The following is a 22,960-nucleotide window of genomic DNA, read 5'->3' on the forward strand; positions in this document are numbered from 1 at the left end:
CCAGAGGCGAATAACTAGGGTGACTAGATGTCCCTATTTTACAGGGACAGTCCCAATTTTTGTGTCTTTTTCTTATATAGGCTTCTATTACCCCTACCACCTGTCCCAATTTTTCACATTTGCTTACTGGTCACCCTACCAATAATGTCAATTTGCGTCTGCACTACCACAAATTTGACCCAGCAAGGTCATTTTAGCGCTACTCCCCTCACTGGGGAGGAGTACAGAAGTCAATTTTAAGACCCGTTTAGGTCGATGGAATGGGGTTGCTTGCATAGATAAATTAATTGTAAAATCAACCTAACACAGCTAAATTTGACCTAACCCTTTATTGTAGACCAGGACTAAGAGCCCTTATTTCATTTGCAGGCTGTTTCACAAAATTTAAGCAAGAGCTGCTGACATTAGATTCTTCCATTCTTTAACTACATCACATCTAAACTCTCCATTCCCTGAGATCCTCCACCTGTGGGGCTCTCCCTGCTGGCACAGTTCATCCTGTGTGCCCAAAAGATATACAGGGACTTCTTTTCAATTTTTTAAAGTTGAAACATTCTCAGAAGAGCTGATGTGGGTATTCACATTTTATTAAAAATGGCCCTGCGCTGGGGGGGACCAGCCTGGGAGTAGCACTACTAGACTTGGGGGAGAGGTGCAGCAAGTCTTCCAGAACTGTATGCACAAGCCAGGAAAAGCTAGATAGGAACATCAGTGTAGGAAACACTTTCTTGTCCTGACCCATAGCAGATGCTACCAACAGTACAGAGCTTTAAAGATATTTGTCCAGGAACGCTCCACCCAGCTGCGTTTGTTCCATCCTAGTGCATAGAAAATCAAGTTGTATTACCTAGTGATGTGCATACAATATGTCATTTATTAACCAGAAAACACTATTGCAAGTGTATGTAAAGCCAACATTTTAAACCAGTTTTCACAGCTCAGGCAGTCTTAACATGCATTTGCAGCTGCGTCTTCTGCAGAGGATTGCAAGCCCTAGAGAAATCACATTGTGTTGTCTGGGCTCTGCATTGTAGCCCACTCAGCTACAGACAGCGATGCCACATTACTCCTACTTTACACACATGGATCCTTCCTTTTCATGCTTCCTACACAGCAGCATCAGTTTTCACTAGGATTTTTGGATACATAATTGCCAACACGTACAGCTCCCCCAGTGACAGCACCAGTGGAAGCTACAGAGTGGACAAGACTCATATGGGCTCAAACACAAACCCCTGCTCTCAGCAGTGTTAGACATGTGGTAAAAATGCCTGAGCCTTGTCTACACTACAGCTTCCAGTCTCTGAGAATCCTAGTGCAGACCATACCATAGAGCTTTGAGTCACAGACCTAATTGTGTTGCACAAGTTGCCTCATGATGAGCTTAGGTGGCACTGAATGGACATTCCACGGCCAGGCTGAGCACTCTCTCTTTTTTAATTTCTTTGGCAGAGGGCTTCAATGCCAAATCCCGCTCAGAATCAGTTTCAATGGCTGAATTATGATCTGTAGAAAACACTTGATGCAGAGTGAAAATATTAATAAGCCCCAAGCACTACTTTCCCCACCGCAGTATAACCATGGGGGTGAGAGTAACAGAACCTGGAACAGATGAGAATGATTGTATACTGGCTGTTCTACACATCATGCTTTCAGCTCCATGCCGACCACTTTCCTTTTAGTGCCAGGAAGGCTCAGATAGGTCTCTGCCTATCCCTGACTGTGGATAAGAAATGAAGCATTTTTTTCTTGTCTGCGTTAGCCAGCCTGTTTTGTAACATGCTGTGTTATGCTGCATAAAGTCAGAAAGCCAGAACAATGCAGCCTCTGTTGTTGTTTTCTTTTTTAGTTGGCCTATCCCCTGTCTGCAGACAGCAGGTATCCTGTTGGAATTCTTTGTGGGTTGTTTAAGCATCTGGTACTCATGAAATGCTGGGCTTTATGAACTCCCCTCCCCCTCCAAATCCTGCAATACTGACCCACCTTGTGTCTGGAGAAGTTCGATGGGACTTAATTTCTCTCCTCAATGAACACCATGGTCAGGAACTTGGCAGTTTCAGTTCTTTGCCTTCATCATCTGTGTTCAAGGCTGCAAATATCTCCAATGTGTCTCCTGTCACCATGAACGGGATGTGGAGTCTGTTTCCCATTGGGAATTTTAATGCCCTCCTTTGATATCTTCTTTAAAGTTTGTTTCTTTTGTTGGTGGGTGGCTGTTATGAGGTGTTAACAGGCATCTAGCAGAGACATCATTTGTGGTGGGAGGAGCAGTATGGATTCGCAGCACTTCTTTTCCAGTTATTCATCTTAATTGTGTCAGCTTCTACGTTGATTGGTTCAAAGGGTTCTGACTCTGAATGCTTGCTTTCTGGTTTTTATTTCCCCCCTTGTCTGCATTTCCTAATTCTCTACTCTGGTCCCCATTTTTTTGGGATTTCCTTCTCCAAGTGACGCTTTGGGGATACTTTGATGTTTCTGATGTATGGCTATGTTTAGCTTAATGTGCATCATCCCTGCTTATCCTGGCTTCTTGCAAACAGTACAGCCTGATGAATAAGGCTGCATATATTGTGCCATCCTACCTCCTACCAGAGCCCATGATCAAATAATACAGAGCAATCTGATAGGACCTTAAAAAGCAAGCTGCGAGCCATTGTCCCATTACAGCAAAGGGCATGTGTGTTTGTGCCACTGCCCTTGATGGTATGGAACTTTGTGATATGTATATCATTGCCCTCTACTGAATGAATGTTGGGAAATCCTCACTGGGAATGGGCCCATGGTTTCAGAATCCAAGTTCTGGAGTTCTCTTCCACGTGCTGTCTGTTTGCAGTTAACTCATGACTATGGCATCTGGGAATGTTTGCAGCCATGGAACATTACAACCACTGTTACTCTTAGAGTAGGGAATTATCAGCAATTCTTGCCTGCTGCTGGTTATTTTAGGTTCATTATTATGTTGACTAAGAAATTACAGTTTGTAGGGAAAAAAAATCTTGTTGATTGCTAACTATTTTCAGTGCTGTTCAAGTAACTGACTGCAGTAACTAGCAACAAGTATGATTAGCAAGGCCAGTTCCAGGCACCAGCAGAGGAAGCACGTGCCTGGAGCAGCACATGCTAAGTGGTGGCATTCTGTCCATTCTTGGGGTGGAACAGTCTAGGCAGGTTTTTTTGTTGTTGTTTTTTTTTTTTTGCTTGGGGCGGGAAAAATGGTAGAGACAGCCCTGATGATTAGCCACTTTCGTCCCAAGGAATAAACATAAGACTGAACACACAGAAAGACAGCCTATCCCTAAGCTGCAAGTGCAGACAGAGAGAGCTACTGACTTGTATGTAACCACTCAGGCTTCAATGCAAGATAATAGATCCAGCTGTGTTTGGGAAGCTCTCATACCTTCAGCTGCTGCCTTTGGAAACATACATAAAGTTGTACATAAAGTTGACTTAGAAAATTACAAGTTCACTGAATTGTGCAGTTCTGTGGTACATAAAAGCTGTTGTTAATCTATTTCTCTCTCTCTCTCACACACACGCACGCACACACACACACACACACACACAAAATAGCTCATGGACTATTCTGCATTGAAGTTTTGAACAAATCTCATTTTATTTGTGGTGAACAGGCATGAGTAATAACTTCCTCTGAAGAGAAATCTCAGACCAGTTGCTGCTACCCAGGGCTGAAGTAGTCTGTGGGTGTTTTGAAGCAGTCTGTGGATGTTTCTAGCTCAGCCTTAGCTGCTTTGTGTGCCAGTTTAAAGTGAAACTAACTGCAATGAATTGGAGAACATTTAAATGCTAAGAAGAAGGTGAAAAGGCAGCAAATCACTAAGCCTGATACAGGCAAACTACTTTTCATTAGTTTAGGTTGGTTATTGCTTTGTTTTAGTGCTGAATAAATTCTCCATCAGGTGTCTCTGCCTGGAGTCAAAGTGCCATTTGGGGGTGATTGCAGCTTATCACAGGTGCATATACTCAGTGGACAAAGAAGCTGGCCTGACAATAAGGAGGCCAAAGCTGACAGTGTTCTGCTAAATTCTTCATCTCTCTAGTCAATACTATGAGTAAAGCTTGTCTTGGCTGACTGCAGAATGCTTAGCAGTATTAAGCTATTTGAAATCTGTGCACAGTAATAAAGCCAAACAGCAGAAGATCAATCATGGCACAATACCAGGAACACGGAGAAGAAAGCCAGCAAGGCCATAACTTGAAAATGTAGAAGAAATTGAGCTTTCCCTCTAACCACCACAGTCTAAAACTATCCACTGTGGGGATATGGAGGGAATTCATCAACAAAGGACATTCACTCCCGAATCTGAAAACATGGCAACCTGGATGCTGTCATGCCAGCTCAGTCCAGCTACCCTGATATCTTACCTCCAGGGCTGGCCAAGACTTGATGCTTCAAAGAATGCTGAATGAATCTCTAGAAGGGATCTGGCAAAGTCAGCAATATTGCAGGTTGGAACCTCAGTTGGAGTCTTCAGTTGCTTCTTTTCTCCTTCCCATTTTCTAAATGTAAACGAGTCAGTTATAAAGCAAATCTGTTTTCAAGGAGAAATATGATTCCAATTAGGTACAGTATGAGCTGTCCTTACTAACACTAATGGAACAAATTCAGCCCTGGTATAAGGGGGCACAATTCCACTTGAGCCCATGTAGATCCCATCCTAACTGAACTGAGCCTGTGTCTAACTTTGATTATAGATACATAGGTGTTAGTGAGTTTTAGCACTATTATTCTGCCTCACATAAAGCTGCTCAGCGGTGCAGAATAACATCAGTGCAACTGCACGCCAGCCCTTGGAGCCCTCGCACATAATTCATAGGCTGTCCAACTTAAGCCAGCAATTTTTGCCAAACAAGTGTCTAAGAGTTTCAATTCAGAGTTCCCTGCTGGGAAAATAAGTACTTCCCCCCCTTATTTTCATTAGTTTTAAGATATACATGTAAAGAATTTTATTCTGTAATGAGAGTATTTCTTTTAAAGAGCTGAGCAGTTGGCAGCATTATTACACAAAAGGAATATTGCAAGTGTTTGGCTGTAGAGATCATGAGTATCACACTTCAAAACAATTTCCTTCAGCACTGGAAATGGCATTTCAATTTTCCAGTTAGTAAAAGTAAGCACTTTACTTTTTTTTTTTTTTGGTTTGGTTTGGTTTGTTTAAAATGAGCCAGAAAGAGAACCGTTCTAACAGGTCAGTTCAGTGTCAGGAATGGCCAGGTGCTACCAGGTGGGAATAGAGTAAGGTTCCAATCATTGACACTAGCTTCTGGACTGTCAACACTTGGCTGTGTGATAGAAGCAAAGAGTGCAGCTGCGATGGGGTACATGAATAATCTTCCTTGGCCCTTTAGACCCTAGTGCAGCGATCCTTGGGCATCAGGATAGAGGCCTTTTGCAGGTGGCTGTGAAGCATCCCCAAAGGTCCCTAACACAATGGGAACTGTCAATAGCCAAATACTTTTTTTTTTTTAAATTAAGCTCATTCTTCATAGAACAATATGAAGAGAGAGAAGATAATGAGCCACCTGCAGCCTCCACATAAGAGGTATCCAAGGGCAAATCAGTTTCTAGAGCTGAGAAAAATATTTTATCTCTGCAGAAGATCCTCAGTAAGTGAAAGATACCAGCTGAGTTGTCAACCAGTGTTAGTGGTGACTGTGCCCACCTCCTTTCCTGCTTATTTGCTTTGTATGGACAAGAGAGAAAACAAAACCAGTTACCAATAACAACAGCAACAAAACCTGCCTGGAATCTGAATCTGGCATATTAATAAAACAAGTTTTACCTTTGAAAGAATCTTGTGCAGATATTAATATTATTAGCACCTAATCTGCCAAGAACAATAAAGCATATGGGGCCAAACTCAAATAAACAAACTCCAGTGCCTCATAGCTACAGGGAAACCTCACAATTAGGCTGCTCAATGCAAGTATCTCACTAATTGATGTATTTTACAGTTCTATTATTCCCATTTTAATGCTGTTTATAACAAATCCACTAGCCATGAGGCCCCTGTTTGTGCTGCAATTAAAATGCAAGGCAAACTTGGACATGCTAATAACAGATAATTAAACCCCAGCACTTGGCTCAGCATCCAATATGCTGTTGTACTTTTGCTGTGGCTGCAGATCCCAAAGTGAAGTTTCAATATTTACAAGTCTCAAGAAACAAGGTGGAGAGTCAAGATGATGATGTGTTTGTTTATACTCAAGAGTTTGCTCCAAAGATCTATATACTTAAGGGAAACTAGAATAAATAGCTAACACAATACTATTTATGCAATTTCCATTTGCTTTCTTTGTAAAACAGAAATTCTGATTTAATAATATAGCCCAAGCATACAGCATAGCTCCTGGAGACAGCATGAGTTTGACACACATAATGACTGCAGGATTGACCACAGCTACATAAAGGAAATCCAGAATGTTTTTCGGGCCGTGCTGTCAGTTAATCATAACTAGCAATGCAAACTGATTTTACCTTTAGAATTACAAGTTCCTCTGCACAAAACTACACCAAAAAACCAAGCAAAAAAGCCCTACAGTCCTTAAATTAAATATTACAGGATTACATCGCACAATAGATATATTACTAATAAAACACGTGAGATGTTGGGGACTCATTTATTGGCTCTGATTGAGAAATAATTTTCAAAAATGCAGACCTGCAAATGATGCCCACAGCTAGTCTACATAACTATGTATTCGGATTATTGTTACACTCATTTTCCTCTCCTGCAGCCCATCCATTGGGTGCTATACCTACTTGTTACATCTTATCTTCATTTAGATTGTAACTCTTTTGGGCTAGAACTGTCTTTTACTGTATGTCTGTTCAGTACCCAAGACAGTGACTGGGCCTTGATCCTGACTGAGGCCTCTTGCATAATATTGTAATGTATAAGGGGACTGTTGTCCCCTTACTAACATTCAGGGGGCGTGTTTTGGCTGGCTAGCTCCCAGCACTAAAAAAATGGGGAGAGGCCAAAGCTCCAGGTCAGTCTGATTGACAGGGTGGGCACTCTAATTAGGGAGTCAGGAGGCCAAGGTGGGTTCTGTCTTCCGTGTGAGCTGGAATTGCCTGGGTCAGACAGAGTGGGGCCGAGCTAAGGAGAGAGCAGGGGCCCAAGCTGACCTAGGGAACAGAGCTGTGCCAGCCGAGGGGCCAGAAAAGCAGCCCAGGAAGCAGGTCAGAGCTGGGAGCAGAATCACGGAAGCAGCCCACAGAGCAGACCTGTGCTGGGAGGAGAGCTGCAGCCACAGAGCCAGAGATACAGCCCAGGGAAAGCAGACGCTGTGCTGGGAGCAGAGCTGCATCCACAGAGACAGAGGGGCCAGAGAAGCAGCCCAGGGGGCTGGAGGCAAAGCAGCAGCATCAGTGCTGAGGCAGAGTGGAGCTGAAGCTACAACAGTGGGGCTGGTGCTGGAGCAGTCTGAAGCCGGGTGTGGTGAGCAACTGGGGCCAGCACCGAAAGACACCCCCAGCCAAGGGTCCTTGCAGGCCAGACTGGGAGGGGGATCTTAATCCGACAGGGGGCTGATGCTCGGAAGAAGGATCCCACCACCCAAAGCCCGGAGGTGTGCAGACACCCCCAGAGCAAGTGTCCAACCCGCAGCATCTCTGCAGCACAGCCAGGGCCTGCAAGGAGGCCTGGGATCTACAAGGAACAGACTGTGAACTGCCCTGACATTCCAGAGACATTGTTTGTGATGTTCCCTGCCACAGAGCGGGGTGATGTGTTTTCCTTTAACCTTTCCCATTTTTCCTTATTCTTTTTTAAATTAATTGTTGATTAAATAACTTGTATTTGCTTTAAATTGTATGTAATGATCAGTGGGTCAGGGAAATGTCCAGTGCAGAGAGAGCACCCCACAGTAGGGACACCCTAGCCCCTGTCCTAGATGACCACAGCAGGGTTGGGGGTCAAGCTCCCCAGGAATCCTGGGCCCAGCCGTGTCAGGGTTACGAGGACTTTGCCAGACAGGAAAGTGGAAGGGGAGTCCTCAAGGGCCAGGAGGCCTCTTGGTAAAGGAAGTAGGAGCAAGGACTCAGATCCTTCCACTTGTCCATTTCACCAGGATAGTGCAGAAGCCAGGGAAGTTCCCCACAATAGCAAGACTATTCTCCCGCGTACAAATGCAAACATCAAGTCACTAGAATGTTACTGTATAAATGGCTACAGTGGTTTTTGTAGCTGTATAGGTCACTGGATATTACAGAGACAAGGTGGATGAGGTAAGTTAATTGGACCAGTTTCTGTTGGTGAGCGAGCTTGTCTCTATTACCTCACCCAAGTTGTCTCACTGTATAAATGCTTGTTCAAAACGTTATGCAAAAGTGCAAGACAGCAGTCTAATGCGGTATACTGCTTCCATGTGGATCGTTCCATAATACAAAGAGCAAATGCAAAATGTCCTAATCGGTGAAGTATCTGCTGGATAAAAGAAGTAATAATTTCTGAAAATAAGTTTTAAGATTTTTGAAGGTAAATGTAGATATAGAAAGAGCAGCTTTCAGCTGTGACAAACTCCTAGCCTACAAGAGATCATGGAGACGAGGAGCCAGAAATCAAAGATGTCAGGGAGTTTACCTGATGTATCCATCAACACAAGAGAAGATAAAAAGAGGAGATACTTGTAGCTCTGTGCTCTTACATTCACTACTACATAACAGGATTCGTACCACTAGATGGCTTCATTAACATGGTGCTTAGTTATTGACTCTAAATAAGGGGTTGGGCAAACTTTTTGGACTGAGGGCCACATCTGGGTATGGAAATTGTATGGTGGGTCATGAATGCTTATGAAATTAACAATTTGGAGATATTCAAATAAATTTTATTTAATAAAGATACATTTTAGTGGAAATAAACATAAAACCTTACTTACTGTTATAAATAAACCACCATAACAATGTATTACAATAATTAAACCAAACTTAGTCCCTTTCCACACCCTTTCTCTGAAGCCTGGATTGTTTGGGTGTCAGCTCCCATTCACTGGAACTCATTAAGATTCACCAGCCCCCTGCTCTCAGAAATCTCCTCCCACATAAGTCCCGACAGCCCACAACTTTGAAAACTGCCACTGAGTACTCCCTGGCCAACTACTTTTTGTTTTATCCTCAACAATGGAAAATTAAAACTACTAAAACATCAGTCACCTAAGCCAACAAGTAGCAGGCATGTGGGCTTGCACGTTCCCAGGCTTTGATGACGCATGAGGCACATTTGGGTTGTGCAGCTGGAGTAACATGTATGCCCTCATGTCTGTCACACAGGTTCTGAACATGCAGGAGCGCCGGGAAACATGCAGGCAAGCCTCGACCCTGTTCCCCAGCTGGAGTGCCAAGTGGGCGCAGCACGGCAAGCCCCTAACCCTGGTCTCATGGGGGGAGCAAAGCAGGGCAAGCCCCCGAGCCCACTCCCAGGCTGGAGAGCTGAAGTGAGGCAAGCCCCTGACTCTGCTCCCCAGCTGGAGCACTAGGTGGGTGGAGTGGGGAAAGCCCCCACCCCTGCTCCCTGGCTGGAGAGCTGGAGTGGGACAAGCCCCTGACCCCGCTCCTCAGTGGGAGCAGGACAATGGAGCTCAAGGGCCTGATTAAAAAGTCTGACAGGCTGGACATGGCCTGTAGTTTGCCCACCCTTGCTCTAAATGCTACAGTTTTGAGGGATAGATGGCAGGTCACTTCAGAGAATAATTTTGGAAGGTGAATCAGCAACACCATCTCAGTGTTTAGGGAGATAGCAATGGGAGCTGTTATGAATCTAGGCTGGGCGCCAATTCAAAGCGCAAATCAAAGACTCCTTTTGAATGATGGGTCTTGGCAGTTTGAGCTTTGTTTTGGTGGGTTAAGATGCTGTTACATGTATGGATAGAATTACAACCCTAGAGTTACAGGCCCAGGTATTAATTGTATCTGTATCATTGACCTTTTTCAGGAAACATCATAAAATCATAGAGTATCAGGGTTGGAAGGAACCTCAGGAGGTCATCTAGTCCAACCCCCGCTCAAAGCAGGACCAATCCCCAACTAAATCATCCCAGCCAGGGCTTTGTCAAGCCTGACCTTAAAAACCTCTAAGAAAGGAGATTTCACTACCTCCCTAGGTAACCCATTCCAGTGCTTCACCACCCTCCTAGTGAAAAAGTTTTTCCTAATATCCAATCTAAACCTCCTCCACTGCAACTTGAGACCATTACTCCTTGTTCTGTCATCTTTTACCTCTAAGAACAGTCTAGATACATCTTCTTTGGAACCCCCCTTCAGGGTAGTTGAAAGCAGCTATCAAATCCCCCCTCATTCTTTTCTTCTGCAGACTAAACAATCCCAGTTCCCTCAGCCTCTCCTCATAAGTCATGTGTTCCAGCCCCCTAATCATTTTTGTTACCCTCCGCTGGACTCTCTCCAATTTTTCCACATTCTTCTTGTAGTGTGGGGCCCAAAACTGGACACAGATGAGGCCTCACCAGTGCCAAATAGGGGGAATGATCACATCCCTTGACCTGCTGGCAATGCCCCTACTTATACAGCCCAAAATGCATTAGCCTTTTTGGCAACAAGGGCACACTGTTGACTCATATCCAGCTTCTCATCCACTGTAACCCCTAGGTCCTATTCTGCAGAACTGCTGCCTAGCCATTCGGTCCCTAGTCTGTAGAAGTGAATGGGATTCTTTCGTTCTAAGTGCAGAACTCTGCACTTGTCCTTGATGAACCTCATCAGGTTTCTTTTGGCCCAATTCTCTAATTTGTCTAGGTCCATCTATATCCTATCCCTATCCTCCAGGGTATCTACCACTCCTCCCAGTTTAGTGTCATCTGCAAACCTGCTGAGGGTGCTGAATCTGTTGCTTAATTAATGGCTCACCAAACTAAATACTCTGGATGCAGCGGCAAGCCAAGAAAGATGCAGAATTTCTGCCACAGTATTCTAGAGAAAAGATCCAAGACACATTTTCATAAGGATGATAGGATACATTGCAGTAATTGCTTGCAAACTATACCTAGCAATGGCATTCTGAGGCTTCACTTCCATGAGAAGGATTTAGTGGGAATAAGGAATCATTGCTGTGCACGCCAGTGAGGGTGCTGAGTCCTCCACTGACCGCCCCCATCCCAATGCTGTGGCCGGGATCCCTTTATACATGCACATTACTATAGCCAGGACTGTGGTAGGCAAGCCAAGAGGAAACCTCCTTGGCTGAGCTCATTTTAGCTGCACATGTTTCTTATGTGCATCAAATGGGTGATTTTTCACTTTTCACAGCCACATTTCCAGCTGTGGGAATCACACAAAGTTTCACACAGGCCAAACCAGAGGCTTCATGCAGCTGTTTGTCATTTCATCACTGACTCTATTCTTTCCCTTCTTCAGAATATTTTCCCTCCTTCTTGGTACTCTTCATCCATACCTACCCACCCTCCTGTGTTATTTGCTTCAATCCTGAACTCCCAACTACTATGGAGTAAACACATTTTGGCATAACCTTGATGCAACAGTCCAGATGCTGGCTTTCATGCATCACTTCCTGACATGAGCCACAGCCTCCAGATGCCAACAGGACAAAAATCATTTCTCCCCTAGCAGCTGTCTCCTGAAAATGGTAAACGTCAGTGACTTTCCATTTCTCTCTGTACAGTTGTATATTAATTATAACTACACTGAACTGTTTCCTCAGTAAATAAGAATATTCCATTTTTTTAAAATATCCCCACAGTGTGAGTAAAAGTTAATATTTAAGAAGGGGAGAAACATGGTGGAGAAACACATTTCATTCTGATATTTGCATAAGTGTCTGAAGAATAGTCTAATAATGCAGCAGTGAGAATTTTGACTGGACTTTATGGGATTGGAAGCTGTGGATCTCCCTAAGATCAAGACAGGAGATGAGGTCTGCTAGCCACATCAATTCACAACTACTATAGTACTAATTACAGCCCCATTGATCACCACAACAAAAAACAAGTTGGTCACATGGTTTGAACAAATGAGACAGACAGACAGACAGACAGATAGATAGATAGATAGATAGAAGGGTATGGAGATGGATAGACAGACAGACAGGGCAATCACACCACCTCCTTGAAACTGCTGAGTGGGATAGCCACCTTCCATTCAGTCTAACTGAGGAACAATTAAATGCCCCTTTCACAGGTGAAAAAATGGAAAACTGCCACCAAAGGACTAGACCACATGCAAGCCTAAGCAGTAGCTGGGCCATGTGGTTCAAGGGATTTCCTAGGAGTTTGTTAATAATGCAGGAGCAGGAGCAGGGAATTAACTTGATTGCAGCTGTGCGTCTGTGCGATAGAGAGGGAAGAAGCAGAAACACCAGAGAAACTGACTGAAATGGAGGAAAAAGCCAAGGAGCCACCCAGAACAAACACTGGTAGCATGGTCTTGAGAAAACACCCTGAGAGAGAACTCTTTGGGTAGAGTGCTGGCTGAAAAGAGGGTTGGAACTGTGAGCAAAGAAACGTTCTCCTTTTCTTTGATTCTCCCTTTGTTTGGGACTTTTGTACATTCTTTGTAAATAACCAGGATTGCATTGAAGAAATACCTGACTCCATCTTCCATTTCACCTCCTTATGGAAACAACCTGCAAGACCCTGAACACAGGCCAAAAGGGTAACAATATTTATGGAATAAAGGACTGTGGACTTCATCCAAGGTGTATCTAGCTAGCAGTTTGATTGCAACTCCCTTTTCTACCAGCTTCCCAAGTCTCCTCTCTCCAGAACCCAGTATGTACAATATGCCATTGCCTCCTTTCCTGCACATGCAAAGAAACTCAGGCACATCACTTCAGACACCTCCAATGGCCCCCATTCATTTCAGCATCTACTTGAGAACTACTCTCTTTGGGCCCAATCCAATGCCCATTGAAGCTTTCAACATTGTAGAATTATAATGTAGAAAAGCCAGAAGTGTCCATAAATATTTCTGTTCTATAATTTTTTGGGAAGGGGAAGGAGAGCTGGAATGTTGGAGGGGAAGGGGGGGAAAACGTTGTGAGGGATGGTGCGGCGGGGGGGGGGGGAGGAGACAGATGATATAGTTTTATCACATGGTGACAATAACACTCTTTCTATTCTCTTAGTATCTCTGGATGATGTTAAACAGAAGTTACTAAATTAGACATTTTTAAATCAAAAGATCCAGAGAACTTGCACCCAAGAGTTTCAAAAGAGCTGGCTGAGAAGCTGCTGGATTGCTACTGTTGACCCAAAGACTGGAAGAAAGCTGATGTTGTGCCAGTCTTTTAAAAGGAAAACAGGATGATCCAGGTAATTATAGGTCTATCAGCCTGACGCTGGTCCCAGGCAAGATAATGGAGTTGCTGATACAGGACTCAGTTAATAAAGGTGTAAAAGAGGGTAATGTAATTAATGCAAATCAACATGTTTTTATGGAAAATAGATCTTGTCAAGCTAATTTGATATCTTTTTGTGATGAAATTACAAGTTTGGTTGATAAAGGTAATGTGTTGATGTAATATACTTGGACCTCTATAAAGCATTTGATTTGGTACCACATGACGTTTTGATTAAAAAACTAGAACAATATAAAATTAACATGATACACATTAAATGGATTAAAAAATGGTAAACCGATAGGTCCCAAAATGTAATTGTAAATGTGGAATCGCCATGGAGGGGGTGTGTTTCTATCGTCTCCTTTGCATCCCTCAACTTTCACAATCCATCACAACCCAGCCACTGTCTTGGACAGACCATCACCTCATTAAGGCAGTGGTCAGATCTTCCAGTGCCTAGAGAATAAAAAAAAGACCCATGATCCTAATATGTTCACAAAGACTCGTACCCTGTACCAGGGTGGCCATTTCCTGAGCACTACCTTGTGACCAGAGGAGGTTTTGCAGTATCCTGTCTCTGTTTCCCCTCTTCAAGGCCCCTTAACAATTCCACACAGTCTTTCTCGTGCAGAATAGCACTCCCTCCCAATGCTGGTTTAACAACAGAAACAGTTCAAAACAATCCTCAGGGTCCTAAAATAAATTCCATCACCACAATACAAAAGTTCATGCTCAACTCTGGTTCTTCTACCACACACAGAGATCTTCTTCTGTCCCAGTCTATTCCTCATGAAGCTGCCACTCCAAGCCCCTTCTAGCTAGAGTTCAGCCTTCTGACTCTGGTTTCCTTCTCCTGTCAGCATCTCCGGCATCCTCTCATGTCATAAGGTCCCCTGCTAACAAGCTCTCCCTTTCTCAGGGCTCTTCAATTATGTACACACCAAAACAGGTTCATGGGTCCTTCAGTCCAGGTTTTTTTCAGTTCTTTCTCCCAAAACAGCAAACCAAAAACTGAAAACACAATATAGCCATTATCCAGCTGGATCTTAACCTCCATCTTCAGAGATCGCTCTGTCAAAGCTTACTGCCAGATTTTCTCTCCCTGACAATCTTAGCAGCCCTCTCTCACACTCTCACTTCTAAAAATAAAACAAAACAAAAATCCTGCTTCCTGCTGCTCTTATAGTGGAATCACTTTATCCAACCCCGGGGTGTCTCTTTAGCAATCAGGGTTGGTAACCCCAGGCCCTCCAGGCTTAAGAGGCAAGGCACGCTGTTACAGACTCTAACAAATTCCAGAACCTGTTAATGGACAATACCCCAACTGCAAGACAAAAAGAGGAGGACTGGTGAATCACGATAAACTAGCTTTATCTGTTGACACACTGGCCCCCAAACAGCTGCTCTCTCCCCATTGTCCACAGAAGTCTCCTTGGTTTTCTGACACACTGTGATGGATGAAGACTGTGGTGCAAAAATTCAAAAGTCAATAACAGAATACAAAGGTTTATACAAACAGGTTGAAGCATAATGAATTCTTCCAAGCCTAAACTGAGGGTAAATTACAGTCCAAGAGAACCTTCATATGAGCCTCAACTGAAGCTTACAAGTCCACCCCCAAGGAGCTATCCAGCATAGTAAACCACTTCTTCAATCCAGAGTGCTTACAACATGCAGCAGAACCGAACACCAAACACTGTGAAAAGCTATCATCCTACTGTGCTGAAAAGCCCATATACAATAAGGAAGCCTTCTCCAGCAGCCTGGATCCATTCCGTCTGCACCTACAAACCAACAGCCCACTTGAATTCCCATAGTTCAGTGCATTTACTCATCAAGAAGTTCTGTACACCATAAAGGAGACTCAACCCAAAATCTGGGAACCTGCCCTATGCCCTTACTGGCTTGTGAAAGAGAGTCCTGAACAATCAGTGCCACTTCTTATCGAAGCAGCCAGTGCCTCATTCAAGGAAGGACTCTTCCCTTCCTCACTCAAAACATGCATAAGCATAAGCCTGACCAATACTGAAGAAACCCCCTGGATACATTGGTGCTAGCCAACTACCATCTAGTACTGAACCTCTCATTCCTGAGCAAGTTCATAAAAAAGCTAGCCAAAGGCCAACTACAAGCTCATCTAATAGTCCAGACCCAGTACAATGTGTATTCAGGCTAGGACATGGAAATGGAACAACTTTAGTGGCACTGATGGATGATTTTCTCCTGTCAACAGATAGAACAGACATCCATTCTCATCCTCCTGGAGCTCTGTGCAGCATTCAACATTGTCGACAATCAGATACTGCTCTCTCTTCTGAGAGAGAGACGACAGGGTCCAGGGTATGTTTAAATCTTTCCTGGACGGAAAGTAACAAAGGAAAACTGCACCTGCACCATTAGAACAGTCCCTTGAGCACTCCAAGAAGCATCAATTCCCCCTCTGGTCCTATTTAACATTGACATACAGTCACTAGATGAACAGGTCAGAAGACATGGGCTCAAATGCCAGCAATATGCAGATGGCATACAGCTCTAACTATCCTTTATCACATGTGATCACATGGCACAGTGCTTGGCTGAGACTATTCATGGATGAAGAACAGATGGATGGAGCTGAACCCAAGCAAGACAAATGTGAAAATGATGGGCAGAGGAAAGTATTTTGAAGAGTTTCCAGCCATGGTGCAGTCTCCTTTGGTTGCAGAGTCACACCCAGAGTGAGACAGTTCAGTCCATGGTCTAGAAGTACTGGATTCCTTAGTGATACTAAGCTCGCACAGAGCAGCATTCACACATAGTACTTCCTGTAGTTTGGCAGATGACAACATAGCCACCGTCATTCACACCTTCATCATCTCATAGCTGGATTACAGCAATGCTATTAAACCCAGGCATGACGTTTTCAGGGCTTAGGAAACTGCAAGTAGTGCAGAATGCTGCAGTACATCTCCTAAGCAACACAGGCTACCATGAGTGCATCAAACATGTCCTCTGCTCCGTACAGCAGCTTCCCATAGAAATCAAAGCAAGTTCAAGGTCTTAGGTCTTATCTTCAAAGTGTTCCATGGCTTGGACCCAGGTTATCTAAAATACAGAATCATAGGACTGGAAGGGACCTTGAGACGTCATCTAGTCCAGTCCCCTGCACTCAAGGTAGGACTAAGTATTATCTAGACCATGCCTGACAAGTGTTTGTCCAACTTGCTCTTAAAAATCCCCAATGATGGAGATTCCACCACCTCCCTAGGCAATTTATTCCAGTGCTTAACCTGATGTCCAACCTAAACCGCCCGTGCTGCAATTTAAGCCCATTGCTTCTTCTCCTATCCTCAGAGGTTAAAAAGAACAATTTTCTTCCTTCCTCCTTGTAACAACTTTTTATGTACTTGAAAACTGTTATGTCCTATCTCAGTCTTCTCTTCTCCAGAGTAAACAGACCCAATTTTTTTCAATCTTCCCTCATAGATCATGTTTTCTAGACCGTTAATCATTTTTGTTGCTCTTCTCTGGACTTTCTCGAATTTGTCCACATCTTTCCTGAAATGTGGCACCCAGAACTGGACACAATACTCCAGTTGAGGCCTAATCAGCATAGAGTAGAGCAGAAGAATTACTTCTCATGTCTTGCTTATAATACTCCTGCTAATACATCCCAGAATGATGTTTGCTTTTTTTGCAACAGCGTTACACTGTTGACTCATATTTAGCTTTTGATCCACTATGACCCCCAGATCCCTTTCCACGGCACTCCTTCCTAGGCAGTCATTTTCCATTTTGTATGTGTGTAACTGATTGTTCCTTCCTAGGTAGAGTACTTTGCATTTGTCCTTATTGAATTTCATCCTATTTACTTCAGACCATTTCTCCAGTTTGTCCAGATCATTTTGAATTTTAATCTTATCTTCCAAAGCACCTGCAACTGTTCCCAGCTTGGTATCATCCTCAAACTTTATAATTGTATGCTCTATACCCTTATTTAAATCATTGATGAAGATATTGAACAGAACTGGACCCAGAACCAATCCCTGTGGGACCCCACTCATTATGCCCTTCCAGCATGACTGTGAACCACTGATAACTACTCTCTGGGAATGATTTTCCAACCAGTTATGCACCCATCTTATAGTAGCTCCATCTAGGTTGTTATTTCCCTAGTTTGTTTATGAGAAGGTCACGCGAGACCATATCAAAAGCCTTACTAAAGTCAAGATATACCACATCTACTGCTTCCCCCACCCCACAAGGCTTGTTACCCTGTCAAAGAAAGCTATCAGGTTGATTTTACATGATTTGTTCTTCAGAAATCCATGCTGACTATTATTTATCACCTTATTGACTTCTAGGTGTTTGCAAATTGATTGTTTAATTATTTGCTCCATTATCTTTCTGGTTCAGAAGTTAAGCTGACAATAAGCTGTAATACCCCAGGTTGTCCTTATTTCCTTTTTTATCAATTAACGCACCAGGATGAAAACCATGCTAGACAGCTATGTTCCTTTGGCACAATGGAACTCTCAACAATAAGAGTAAAGCTTCTCTGTGTGAGAAACAGAACTTCCTTCAAGGAAAACCAAGACTGTGGAAAGAACTCCCACAGAAACTAAGGACCATCTCAAACCTCACCACCTTCTGCTCCAATTACAAGACACATTTGTTTGACTTTGTCTTCACTAACACGTATATAGCAACATGTACATTTAAAAACCAAAACCCTTACCAAAACAAAATATTCTGTGCACGTGCTTATCCCTCTGGGAAGAGGATAAGAGACCAAACAACAGATGACCAATGTGTAGTCATGTTGTCTAATGCATTACAGGAAGGTGCTGAGATACTACCGCAATATGTGCAGTATAGTAACCTATACAGAATAGAACTATCAGCATTCGAGTGACTTTTCCCTGTGTCTCATTGCAAAGTCTGTGGGTTCCAACCTGAGTTAAACTGAAGTCCAGGTTCTAACCTATGTCCCCAGCAAGGCAAGCTAGCCCAGGATTAAAGCCCCTCCAATACAAGGTAAGAGATTTTTCTTGGTACATCTACACAGCAAAAAAAACTCCTGGGAGCGAGTCTCAGCGCCCAGGTCAACCAACTCAGGTTTGTGGGGCTCATGCTTCAGGGCGTAAGACCCAGTGAGGTGGAGGTTCTCAGAGCCTGGCCTCCACACCAAGCCCAAACATCTACATGGCTATTTTGAGCCCTTGTCCTGAGCCCCATAAGCCAAGAGTCATTTGATCCAGTCTCTGAGACTCACTGTCACATTTCTTTGTTCGAGTTTTTTTTGTACTCTATGGGTGGATGGTAATGAGGTGGGAGCAGGGCCGGCTCTAGCCATTTCACCGCCCCAAGTACGGCAGCATGCCGCGGGGGGTGCTCCGCCGCTCGCCAGTCCCACGGCTCCGGTGGATCTCCCGCAGGAGTGCCTACGGATGCTCCATCGGAGTCGCGGGACCAGCGGACCCTCCGCAGGGATACCTGTGGGAGGTCCACTGGAGCCACCTGCCGCCCTCCCGACAACCAGCAGAATGCCCCCCGCAGCATGCCGCCCCAAGCACGTGCTTGGCGTGCTGGGGCCTGGAGCCGGCCCTGGGTGGGAAAGGAAGGTCGGCTTAAACTCGGGCAAGAGTCTGGTTACCCATGCAGTGAAGACATACCCTAAGTCTCTCCACTGCTGTTCTGAGAGACTTCTCCTCCGCAGATCTCTGGGAGCAGACTCTGTATCTCTCTGCCTCATTACATCACCAGTACCATCTGAGCTTTGCCTAGTCACTTTGCTCCCCTATGCCAGTATTCATTATGGAAGTCTGTAAAACATTTGGGGATACTATATCTATGAAAGATGCTATGCAAAGTGTCATATAGTACATGTGATTTTATCATTCCCTTGGTCTTCTACAAATTAAAATCAGCAATTTCTGCTTGCAACTGAGGGAAAAAAGCTGTTTGCCATTTTCCGTCTTGAGTAAATGAACCTTATATAAAAAGAATTCCTTCCTGGTGGTCTAAGCTGAGAACAAAGTGACAAATGACTTAATTCACTTCAGAAACACATATTAAAAGACCTTCCAATAAACTACTCCTCTTTTCTTTGATTCAGAGAATAGTGTCAATAAATGCTGCATCAGTGGCCAATATTCCAAGAATCTGGACCACAACAGAAAATCTGGTTTGCTACCTGCCTTGCAAAACCATAAGACATATTCTCCTGAGATAATCAGCCCTATTAGTTCATTTGGAAAGAATTTTTGGTCAAGTGAATAGTGCAGCAGGTAACAAAGACGACTTTCAGAAAAGATTACAAGAGAAGACAGGAAACCCTTTGATTAAAAAGCTGTTTGAAATGTTATCAATACCTTTATCACCTGTTGAAGGTCAAGAAAACCATTTCTAATCACTCAGGCCTTGCTTTCTCAAAGGGAATTCTCTACCCAACATACAAAGTGAACCTGTTGAACAAATCAGGTCTCTAAGAAGTACATGTAACAATGCTTCTCAAGCCCCTAGCCCCAAACTGCCCACCTGTTTTTAAAATTAACACAGATATTCCATGTGACTGCCAAGTTGTCAGCAGTGAGCAACTCAGGTGAGGTAGTCTTCTGCTGTGTGATGTGAAAAACTAATTTAAAAAAGCAGAACAGGAATAATATAAGCCTTATTAACCATTTCAGGCATCATCTGGATGGACAGAACGTAAAGAATTAAAGGCGTTTAATGCTTCTTTATATTTACTTTCTGTTTTCAGAAATACCACAAATCCCATGTAAATTGGGTGAGGATTGGAACATCCCAACAGACCTTTTGTTAGACAAATCGAATAATAATAAAACATGAAAAGCAATGATAGGATTGCAGTGTGTCAGCTTTGTGCCTCTGTTGGTTTGCATAGCTGGAGACATATATATTTAGCTGATTAAAAATATTCAATTTTCTGAGGAACATAGCCCTAACTCAAAGACTGATTTTTACATAATTTCTATGGCATTATAATAAGGCAAGGTTAATTGTGACAGTCAAAGATTTCAGACCAATCTCTTGTTTATTCCTACATTACAGATTTAATATACACCCGAGCATGGAACTATATGACAAAATCACATCAACAGAAATTAAGAGTGAGCATCAGAATTGTGTTGAGAAAAGTACTGATTCTGTACTTCCTTTATGACTATGTCAGAAACTTTCTCAACATGCAGAGATTTTGGGCCACATGGAATTACCCTGATTCACACCATCTGAGAAGATGGTCTTTTATAAACTAAATCTGTAAGGCCAACTCACAGCCAAACCAGGGCTGCTCGCTCACTTGCTGTGATGAGTCAGCCCTAAGGCATGCAGCAGCAACCTATCACTGAGAAGAGCCTGGGTCAGATGACCCCAGGCTCAGGTATTTCCACAACCCCAGCAGAGGTGCAGATCAATCTGAGGAACAGTTCTATCCAACTAGGAAACCTTCTGCTGCCTTGCAGTACACCAGCCTTGTCCCAGTATTGTCCTTGCCCTACACTAGCCTCGCTCCAGCCTCCTCACTGCCTCCTGATCCTCCCACCCCAAACCCTTGGACTCTATCTGGTTTCAGACTGTGGCACTTATTTGGACATCGGCTCTGGTATTGACTTGGCTTGGCTTGGCTTTGGACTCTGTCTGGCCCACACCTGGACTCTGGCTATGGTTCTGATTCTGGTTTGGCTACAGACTCTCATCTAGGTTTTGACCCTGTCCTGTCCCCAGATCTCGATTCCAGGACCACCCTTGGCCCAGGTTTCACTCTACGACTAGCGGTGATCCCTCATGCTCCAACCATTAGGCCTGATTATCAGAGGCAGTGCCTGATAAAATCAACTTAAAGAAAATTGGCCAGAAAAAATAGAAACTACAATGAAAGATCTGCATGTCACACATACTGATTCCCCACCTGGAAACATGCTGCTAGAAATAACATAAATGTCATTAATCCTATATTGGCCAACCAAGTAGAATATGGGTGTTTTGGGGGCAACATTATATAGATAATGGAAGAAGCTTGAAATTATTGAAAGTACTCCTGAAAATGGAGCTTTGTAATAGGGTGTGATGCTGGCAGACCACTCATGCCAACATCCCCATGTCTCAAGTGAACATTTACAAATACATGGCTGGAACCTGTTTGACGCAGCTGTGTATTCAGTATTGTTAATGTAAGTATTAGAATTAGAAGAATGTGTTGAGTGTTTAGACTTTATTGAATGCGTGTGAGTTGCTGCCAGCATTAATCTCACTTATAACATCTGTATTCCATATTGTAAAGTAATATTGGAGAAGTTGTATTGTGAATCCCTGTGACTATGTAAGGTCATGGCTTCCCTAGAGTTTACAGCAATGCAGCTCCACTGCTGAAAGCTCTCTAATGTAGCCACCGTAAGCTGATGGAAGGAGCTCTCCCGTTGACTTAACTACTTCAGCCTCCACAAGCAGCAGACGCTATGTCAGCAGGAGAAGCTTTCCCACCGACATTGTACTGTCTACACCAGTGCTTAGGTTGATGTAACTCATGTCACTCGGGGGTGATTTATTCACTTCTCTGAGCGACACAAGTGATACCAACATAAACTGTAGTGTAGACACAACATCTCTCTCCTGTCTGTTGATTTAGGCTAATTAGTGTGAAAGGCCAATCTCCAACAGAAAGTGGTACACCCTGCTAAAGGAAAAGTCCCTTGATACCAGACAGACTGTTGTGGGACTTTGCAACTGCAATTTCTCTACATACTGTCAACAAGAGGACAAAAGACTTTTATTGTCATTCTATGCTCCTTGCTGTGAAGATGAGTCTTGCAAGTGGACTTCCCCAATCAACTGAGAGCACATGGAAGGAGGGGGTTAAAACTCCTAACAAGAAGGAACTTAGACTTGAAATTAGACAAAGGTTTCTAAGCATTAGAGGAGTGAAGTTCTGGAATAGCCTTCCAAGGGGAGTAGTGGAGGCAAAAGACATATCTGGCTTCAAGACTAAGTTTGATAATTTTATGGAAGAGATGGTATGATGGGATAGCCTAACTTTTTGGCAATTAATTGATCTTTGATTATTAGCAGGTAAATATGCCCAATGGTCTGTGATGAGATGTTAGATGGGATGAGATCTGAGTTACTACAGAGAATTTTTTCCTGGGTGCTGGCTGGTGAGTCTTGCCCACATGCTCAGCGTTTAACTGATCACCATATTTGGGGTTGGGAAGGAATTTTCCTCCAGGGCAGATTGGCAGAGGCCCTGGAGGTTTTTCGCCTTCCTCTGCAGTATGGGGCACGGGTCACTTGCTGGAGGATTCTCTGTACCTTGAGGTCTTTAAACCACGATTTGAGGACTTCAATAACTCAGACATAGGTTAGGGGTTTGTTACAGGAGTGAGTGGGTGAGATTCTGTGGCCTGCATTGTGCAGGTGGTCAGACTAGATGATCATAATGGTACCTTCTGACCTTAAAGTCTATGAGTCTATGTATCTCTTTTCTGCTTTAATTCTGAGGAGGGACAAGGTGTTTCTAGGCATATGTGAGATGTCCCCAGCTGCTTAGCCTGGGTTAGCCGTAAAGGACATACAGAGCTTGCTGATTATAGAAGCTTCTATTACCTTTTGAACATCGTAACTCACTT

The 22,960-nt window shown here is 43.6% G+C and overlaps 2 long non-coding RNA genes across 3 annotated transcripts in view; one reads left to right on the forward strand and one right to left on the reverse strand.

The window, feature by feature from the left end:
- Positions 1-22,960, forward strand: part of LOC142045894 (uncharacterized) — a 503,229-nt gene that overhangs the window by 421,652 nt on the left and 58,617 nt on the right. The window lies entirely within an intron of this gene.
- LOC142045906 (uncharacterized) overlaps positions 4,376-22,960 on the reverse strand; it is a 45,227-nt gene continuing 26,642 nt past the window's right edge. For both annotated transcript variants that reach the window (XR_012654818.1, XR_012654819.1), the window contains exon 3: positions 4,376-4,518. This is a non-coding gene — a long non-coding RNA (uncharacterized LOC142045906). The remainder of the gene's footprint in view (positions 4,519-22,960) is intronic.

The sequence above is a fragment of the Chelonoidis abingdonii genome, chromosome 24 (assembly GCF_003597395.2).
Source record: "Chelonoidis abingdonii isolate Lonesome George chromosome 24, CheloAbing_2.0, whole genome shotgun sequence".
Classification (NCBI taxonomy): domain Eukaryota; kingdom Metazoa; phylum Chordata; order Testudines; family Testudinidae; genus Chelonoidis; species Chelonoidis abingdonii.